Source organism: Theropithecus gelada, chromosome 12 (assembly GCF_003255815.1).
Source record: "Theropithecus gelada isolate Dixy chromosome 12, Tgel_1.0, whole genome shotgun sequence".
Taxonomy (NCBI): domain Eukaryota; kingdom Metazoa; phylum Chordata; class Mammalia; order Primates; family Cercopithecidae; genus Theropithecus; species Theropithecus gelada.
This window is the reverse complement of record NC_037680.1, coordinates 11964813-11972814: the sequence shown is the minus strand read 5'-3', so window position 1 is coordinate 11972814 and position 8002 is coordinate 11964813. Positions and strand designations below refer to the sequence as shown.

Below are 8002 nucleotides of genomic sequence, written 5' to 3'. Positions count from 1 at the left end.
CTGCTTCAGTAGGTCTGGAGTGGAGCCTGAGAATCTGCATTTCAAACCACTCAACACCACATGCAAGTTGCCAAGAGTTGGTGCTTGCACTCTCTGAAGCCATGGCCTGAGTGCTACATTGGCCCCTTTCAGACACTACTGGAGCAACTGGGATGCAGGGCACCAGACCCTAGGCTGCACACAGCACAGGGACCCTGGGCCCGGCCCATGAAACCACTTTTTCCTCCTAGACCTCCAGGCCTGTGATGGGAGGGGCTGCTGTGAAGACCTCTGACATGCCCTGGAGACATTTTCCCCGTTGTTTTGGGGATTAACATATGGCTCCTTGTTACTATGCAAATTTCTGCAGCCAACTTGAATTTCTCCTCAGAAAAGGGATTTTTCTTTTCTATTGCATAGCCAGGCTGCAAATTTCCAAACTTTTATGCTCTGTATCCCTTTTAAAACTGAATGCCTTTAACAGCACCAGAGTCACTTCTTGAAAGCTTTGCTGCTTAGAAATTTCTTCTGCCAGATACCTAAATCATTTCTCTCAAGTTCAAAGTGCCACAAACCTCTAGGACAGGGGCAAAATGCTGCCAGTCTCTTTGCTAAAACATGACAAGAGTCACCTTTGCTCCAGTTCCCAACAAGTTCCTCATCTCCATCTGAGACCACCTCAGCCTGCATTTCATTGTCCATATCATCAGCATTTTGATCAAAGCCATTCAACAAGTCCCTAGGGAGTTCCAAACTTTCCCACATTTTCCTGTCTTCTGAGCCCTCCAAACTGTTCCAACCTCTGCCTGTTACCCAGTTCCAAAGTCGCTTCCACATTTTCAGTTATCTTCTCAGCAGCGCCCTACTCTACTGGTACCAATTTACTGTAGTAGTCTGTTCTCATGCTGCTGATAAAGACATACAAAGACTGAGCAATTTACAAAAGAAAGAGGCTTATTGGACTCCCAGTTCCACATGACTGGGGAGGCCTCACAATCATGGTGGAAGGTGAAAGGCCCATCTCATGGTGGCAAACAAGAGAAAAGAGCTTGTGCAGGGAAACTCCCAGTTTTAAAACCATCAGATCTCATGAGACTCATTCACTATCATGAGAACAGTGCAGGAAAGACCCACCCCCATAATTCAATCATTTCCCACCAGGTTCCTCCCAGGACACATGGGAATTGTTGAGTTACAATTCAAGGCAAGCTTTGGGTGGGGACACAGCCAAACCATATCAATTAGGAAGGCAGTGCAGCACAATAGATAACATAGTCTGACTCTGGAGTCCTCAGACCTGAGTACAGGTTCTAGCACTGCCATTTATTGATGTGTAGCATTGAACAGGAGCTACTTAACCTAGGTTATTCTCAGTTTTCTCATCTGCAAAATGGGCACAACAGTATCATCCTGATATGTTGTGGTATTAAATAAGATGAACACATATAAAGCTCCTGCTGCAGTGCCTGGTACTAAATAGGTGATCAGGTATTGGTATGTATGAGTGAAAGAAACCATGTGCAGGACACATGGGTTGGAGGATGAGATGGGCACAGAAAGAGGAGTCCTGGGGCCCTTATCTTTCAGGGTTTTGAGCGATGTTATCTTTTAGCCTGCAATATCGAAGTGGGATAAAGCAAGAGACTCTTGAGGGTAGAAGATGGAGCTGGAAAGAGTGGAATGAGATCAGAAGGCAGACATAGGGACGTTGCACTGCCTGTTTGGTCTTTGTTTCCATTTCTGGTTTTTATTAATGTGTGAATTCACAGTCTGTCATCTTTCACACATACCCCTTTTGTCTGCATCCATCAGCTGATCTTAGTCTTGCTAAGGGCAGAGGCAATCACAGTAAAACTTGAAAAGGCCTGTGCTGAAAACCATGACATCATGGATCTGTGTTTAATAGATGTTTGGGAATGGTGATGAGATTGTTGTTTATTATGTGTGCATGATGCATCCGAGCTATTAAAAAACACTCCTTGTTCAGTCCTCCTCTAAGCTGTACTTGGCTTTTGTATTGGCTAAGCTCCCTTTTGTGTTATGGAAAGATACACTACACGATGTGGTAGACATTACAAGTTCCCACATTATGAGTATCATATCCAGTTCTTTTCCCATTCCATGCCTGTGTAAGACAGGACCCCTTTGCACGTGGACAGGTCCATGTGCCCGGTTCTGGTCATCTGTGAGCAGAGGCCGTACAAAGCCCACACCCCTCTCTGCGTCTTTTCTTGGGCATGTGATCATGGAGGCGGCTTTGGTATAGGGACAGAGCTGCAAGATTAAAGCAACTGGGAGCCCTGAGCCACAACATGGAGGAAAGATGCCTTGAGGAAGCACCTGGCTTGCTCAAAAATCCTCTGTTGCATTAAGCCACTGAATTTGGGGTTGTTACTGTAAGATAGCCTGGCTTGTTCTAATATACAAATCAATGAGAAGACACTACAAGTCTTTTTACACTTTTTCCATCATCGGTAGGTTATATATGGCATTAAAAACCCATGTTTTTAGTATAGTGGTTGAGACTAAACAGTTTATAATTTTCTTGATAATTATATTTCTGGCCTAGAATTCCCATCCCTCCCCTATTATTGGTTATGTTGGAGCCAAACTCTTATTCGGAGTTCCCAAATAAGATACAACTTTCCAAATTTAACTTTTTAAATTAGTATACTTTTTATAATAGATTTCTATTAATCCAAGTTTATTTACACTACAGTTTAAATAATTAAACCCATAATTCTTAGTAATATGTAATAAGTTAGGATTTCAGGAACATACCTCTATGAAATCTAATCATATCCATTGTGGAGTAATCATAGTAGTCAAGACTCTTATAGCTACAGAAACCCAATGACAGAAACCCAATCTAACTCAAACTAAAGTTAAACAAAAAGTTAAATTTTTAAAGTTTGAATTTATTGTTTATCACAATCAAACTCTAGGGCTGATGTTCATCTAAGGCAAGAGGAGAGTCAAGGTAAGGGCTTGTTGGGGTCCTTGCTGCTTCATCTCTTGCCTCTGGTTCTCTCTATAGTGGAAGAGTTTCTCATCTTTTCAGCTCAGCATTTCTACCTGGTGGAGGAATATGGCTGCCGTCCACTCCATAAGCCTTTAGTTCCTATGCTTGGGTCTTCACAGTCAGAGAAAAAAGGAGCTTTCTTCTCCCAAATATAGTCTGAAAACTCCTGGGAAGAAGGCTTTCCTGGCTTCTCCCCCATGAGATCAATCCCTTTGCTAGCATTGACCAGAGTATTTTAGGAACACACCTTTTGTTACCAGGGGAGGGGAAGAAAGGAGGCAGTTCAGACTGAAAATCTGAGGATGGGCACTGTGGCTCACGCCTGTAATCCCAGTGATTTCGGAGACCAAGGCAGGAGGATCATTTGAGCACAGGAGTTTGAGACCAGCCTGGTCGATATGGCAAAACTCTGTTGCTAAAAAACAAAAATCAAACAAAACACACAAAACACCTAAAAATTAGATATTTTCACTTTTACTTCGGGCCGTTTCTTCTGGTCACTCTGCCACCAGAGAATCATCTACCATCTGGTACAAGCAAAAAGCAATCAGCAATTGGACAGGAGAAGAATGGCACTGACGCAGATTTCCAGCAACAAGTGCTTTGGGGGATTGCAGAAAGTTTTTGAACATGACAGTGTTGAACTGAACTGCAAAATGAAATTTGCTGTCTACTTACCACCAAAGGCAGAAGTGGAAAAGTGCCCTGCACTGTATTGGCTCTCAGGTTTAATTTGCACAGAACAAAATTTTATATCAAAATCTGGTTATCATCAAGCTGCTTCAGAACATGGTCTTGCTGTCATTGCTCCTGATACCAGCCCTCGTGGCTGCAATATTAAAGGAGAAGATGAGAGCTGGGACTTTGGCACTGGTGCTGGATTTTATGTTGATACCACTGAAGATCCTTGGAAAACCAACTACAGAATGTACTCTTATGTCATGGAGGAACTTCCCCAACTCATAAATGCCAGTTTTCCAGTGGATCCCCAAAGGATGTCTATTTGTGGCCACTCCATGGGAGACCATGGAGTTCTGATCTGTGCTTTGAAAAATCCTGGAAATTACAAATCTGTGTCAGCATTTGCTCTAATTTGCAGCCCTGTACTCTGTCCCTGGGGCAAAAGAGTCTTTAGTGGATATTTGGGAACAGATCAAAGTAAATGGAAGGCTTATGAGCTACCCGTCTTCTGAAATCCTATCCAGGATCTCAGCTGGACATACTAATTGATCAAGGAAAAGATGACCAGTTTCTTTTAGATGGACAGTTACTCCCTGATAACTTCATAGCTGCCTGTACAGAAAAGAAAATCCCCATTGTTTTTCGATTACAAGAGGGTTATGAGCATAGCTACTACTTCATTGCAACCTTTATTACTGACCACATCAGACATCATGCTAAATACCTGAATGCATGAAAAACTCCAAATAAGAGAATCTCTTCAGGATTATAAAAGTAAAATGCAACTGTATTGCTGAGCAAAAAAAAAAAAAAAAAAAATAAAAATTAATAATGCTAAAAGGGCTTTATTCTATAGTCGAATCACCTCTGAATAAGGATATAAAACCTAAAAAAAAAAAATTAGGTATTTTCAAAAATGTTATTGGTCGCAGAGTGGGGCCAGTATCGCTATTTTGATTTTAGTGTGAACTTAATAACTTTGCCTTCACTGATGGTTACAATCTGCTCTGAGGTTCTCCTCACCCAAGTGCTGTCTGACAAGGTATGAATAAGAAGAGTTTATTGGGGTTGTTACATGATTCCCAGCGTTACACAGAACCATGGTATTAGTGCCATGGTTATTGAGTTCATGTTGCACACATATTTGGGGAACTCCATGAATAAGGTTGGCTGGAAAACAGCCCCTCTAGTTGTGGGAATCCTATAAATCTGCAGCTCCCAAGGCAAAATGCTCCTTAAGTACAGTTAGCAGGTACCAACTTGCAGCTATATAATTCCCGAGTTCCAGGTGTTGAATAACATGTTGTTATTCATCCAGTGTCGCTTCTTTCTGATGGGTGTCAACTACTGGGAGCCGGTCTTTGGAGGATGAAGTCAAGCAATGGTGTACACGCTTTTGTTTTGTTTTTTACTGACCTACCTCTGTAACCCCCTTCCCTGCCTCTCCTCCCTCATATCCCCTCTGGGACATTAGCTAATTGGCGCCAGGATTGTTACAGAATCCACTTGGCTAAAAGGGAAAGACGGTAGGTGAGAGAGCGAGTCCAGGGCTGCTGCCCGCAAGAGTTCTTACATTTAAACTCAACTCTAAAGGAAGAAGGTTGGAGTCTTCCTACCTGTGAGGCTTCAGGTTGTGAGTTTCATGAGTGAGATCCTGCTTTTGTTGAGCTCCTGAAAAGTCTCTTCACACACTCACATACAGCTAGGAGGATGGAGTGAAAGGAGAGGTTTTGCTGATCCTTACTCTTCTATACAAATCCGAACTGGTTCTCTCTCTCTTTTTATTTTTATTTTTTTTGAGATGGAGTCTCACTCCGTTGCCCAGGCTGTGCAGTGGCACTATCTCGGCTCACTGCAACTCCTCCTCCCGGGTTCAAGCCATTCTCCTGCCTCAGCCTCCTGAGTGGCTGGGACTACAGGCGTCCACCACCATGCTTGGCTAATTTTTTTGTGTTTTTAGTAGAGATGGGGTTTCACTGTGTTAGCCAGGATGGTCTCGATCTCCTGACCTCGTGATCCACTTGCCTTGGCCTCCTAAAGTGCTGGGATTACAGTCGTGAGTCACCGCGCCTGGCCAGACCTGGATCTCTTTGAGGCTGGGCTTGGGTTTTTTGGGGGGAATCTCAGAGACAGCTGAGACAGAAGGCTGGAATTTACTGTGAGCCCTTCTTTCTCCACCCCACCATCCCCAGCCCTCCCTGGGAGCTGCTCTCTTCTTCTGTACATTTGGGGCCCTCCAGACTTAGAGGAAGCGCAGCTGTTCTGATGCCTCCACGGGGAATCCCACTGCAGCAGATTTCTGGTTGAAATTGGCTCAGTCATACCAATCATGTGTGAGATGTGATGACAGCTGGGAGCCTGGCCGATTGTCCAAGGACTGAGGAGTCAGGGTCAAGGTTTCCAAAGGGAGACTCCCTGCACTCCTGCTCTACTCCAGTAAGGGGCTCCTGCTGTCCTGGGGCTTGTCTCTTCCCACAGGTCCTGCAAGGACCTGGAAGAAGGTGGAGTCAGTCCCCAGACAAGCAAAAACAACCACAACAACAAACTCCCCCAAAAAACCAAAAAAACCCCCAAACCAACAAAACAAAACAAACAAACAAAAAACTAAAACAAAACCCCAAACCAAATTAGGTGCCTGGATATTCCAGGGTCCCTGCTTCTTTCTCTGTCCCTCTGGGGGACTCCTGCTTATCCGGCAAGATGCAGTTTTAGGACCATGTCACTCATCTTCTCTAAGAAGCCCTTCCTGATCTCCCTGTTAGGGGCTGTTCTATTCCCTCTTTGGGTTTCCAGAATACATGTTTATACATAACAATTATACATAATAAATTAGTACAGTGCAGATTTCATTACACAGAATATATGTGTACTGACTCCAAAAAGTTATTCATTCTTCTCCCTTTGTAACAAATAAATACTATGTTCTTTCTTTCAAAAACATTTGTTAAGGTTTTGTCTTGTGCCAGGCCTTTTGTTAGAAACTGGAAATTAAAAAGGAATAAAACATAAATGCTACCCTTACCTGACAGCAGCGTAGCACAGTGGTTAAGACTCTGGAGCCTGACTGCCAAGGTGTGAATAGCAGCTCTTTCATTTACGACACCGGGGGCTGCAGGCAATTACGTAACCTCTTTGTGACTCAGTATTCTTGTCTGCCAAATGGGCATCCTGATAATACCTACCCTGTATGGTTGATATGAAGATTAAATGAAATCTGCACTGTACTAATTTATTATGTGGTTTCTGAACTTTTTCCCCAAGAGGATTTATGTATGTATGTGTGCGTGTATGAAAAATCCATTGCAATTTACTGTTATAATTTTATCTCCGTGTTTCAAGTGCCGTTGTATACTTTTACTCAAAAACAATGAGGGTAGAAATTGTTCTGCACACTCTCACACAATGACAGCTGCCACTGTACGACTGTACGACGCAAACCGTCTGCCAATGAGTACCCTCAACTCTCTTGAGTTGAATGTATTCCACTAAGAAGGTTGTTAATTCTTCTGTTGCCTCTCTTTTTGCCTTTATTCCATGTTCTAGAAAATCACTTTAGCCCATGATAACTGGCAAGAAAAAAACCAAACAAAGCTGTGTAAGTTAAGGGCCCGAGTCTGTCTCAAAGAAACACAGCAGAGAGGATCAAGCGGGGTGGTAAAAGGCACACAACATCGTTCTCTAGAGCCAGCGCAGCTGTAAAGCAGTGTCATCTAACATCTAGTAGAGTTGAACGTAAGTTCTAAGTGATACAGGATAGTTACTATTGAATAATCAACTACCCAGTAAGTGATGGAGGAAGGAAGGCCTTTTTTTCTCATTTCTTAATCAGTGCTGTTCTAGGTGCTGAATAAGAGTATTTGGTACTTAATCGGCGCAGCTGTAAAGCAGTGTCAGCAGCTCATTATCTGAGAGAAATCAGAGGAACTCTTCACCTCCAAGAACAAACAAACAAACAAACAAACAAACAAAAGGCCCATGAACAAAAATGCCTCTCTGGAGCCGGCACTGGCTGTTTTGACAGACTGACGCGCTGCAGCAATTTCGCAGTGTGAAAGGGGAGACAGACAGCGGTGCTGACCAGCAGGCTGTGTTGGGACGCCCCAGTGCTCCAGTGACTCCTGAGCCTGGTGTCCACCCTCCCAGCTTCTCTGCAATGTGGGTAACCTGCCTTTTATTGGAAGTATGTGCCACCAAGCCCTTTATTGGCAGAACCATGCATTAGTTGTAAAGTCCCCGAGGACAGTTTCCCATCCTTGCTGGGGGCCACGCTTCGGTGGAGTCTAAGTTATGCCTTGTGATGATCTATCAGTAAATGACAAC

General features: G+C 43.5%; 1 pseudogene across 1 annotated transcript; it reads left to right on the top strand.

Moving 5' to 3' along the window:
* The first annotated feature begins 3477 nt into the window (after positions 1 to 3477).
* Positions 3478 to 4576, top strand: LOC112636570 (annotated as a pseudogene). The gene has a single exon (XR_003122198.1). The product of XR_003122198.1 is annotated as an S-formylglutathione hydrolase pseudogene (transcript).
* Positions 4577 to 8002: the final 3426 nt, after the last annotated feature.